This window comes from Cryptotermes secundus, unplaced genomic scaffold (genome assembly GCF_002891405.2).
Source record: "Cryptotermes secundus unplaced genomic scaffold, Csec_1.0 scaffold1247, whole genome shotgun sequence".
Lineage (NCBI taxonomy): Eukaryota > Metazoa > Arthropoda > Insecta > Blattodea > Kalotermitidae > Cryptotermes > Cryptotermes secundus.
The window spans coordinates 79,613-80,541 of NW_019724605.1; positions in this window are offsets into that span (position 1 = coordinate 79,613).

Here is a 929-nt window from a genome sequence, read left to right on the forward strand (position 1 = left end):
GTGTTATCAACAGTTCTCCAGCCAGCGGACTACAGTTGGAGTATAGCAGCCGTCGCGGAAAGAAGATCCGGACGTGTGTGTAATTGTGTAATTGTGTAATTGGGAGCGTGTGATACAGTGATACCTAGCTCCCCTACTGTCAACGTGTAGACTACTGAAGACAGAGTGAACTGATTTGCGCATAGGGTTATAAATCGTGAAACCCCGCAACAGTGTTAACAGATTAATGCGATTAGGGTTATAAAGTGTGAAACCCCGCAACTGTGTGATAATTAATTGTAGCCGTTATTTGTAGATTGTTAAATAAACCCAATTAACCATCTCTACGGCGTCTTCGGTAACGTAAACACGTTACAATATATAGAAGGGGTAATAAAGAAAAATTTCCTCGGCTTAGAAATTGATAATCATTTAAACTGCAAAAATGATATAGATCAGCTGGTTCCAAAGCTAAGTGAAGTATGGAATAATTTTCCTGGGGAATTCATCTGACAGCAAAAAGGTGTTTATATTACAAAAGAAAATTGTTACAATCATGACGGCTGTCAAATCCAGCCATTCTTGTTGAGATCTATTTAAGAGACTGGAGATCTTAACACTTCCTTATGAATATATATTTTCTTTAATAAACTTCATTACAAATAACATATTTAGACCATTGCAGATGTACACAGTGTTAACATAAGATAAAAGCACTTTCTCCATAAACCGTCTAACTTTACATGCTTTCAGAAAAGCATACGTGTATATTTTCCTGTGATCAACATTTTCAATAATCTGCCTTCTGATCTCAAAAGTCTTACTAATGCAAAAGAACCATATAAAATAGCACTCAAATGATGCTTAAACACACACTTCATGAATACTTGTGTAAAAAGTGACTCATCCATTTATAGGTTGTGTAAGTAGCATAAGTTGACAGTATTGAT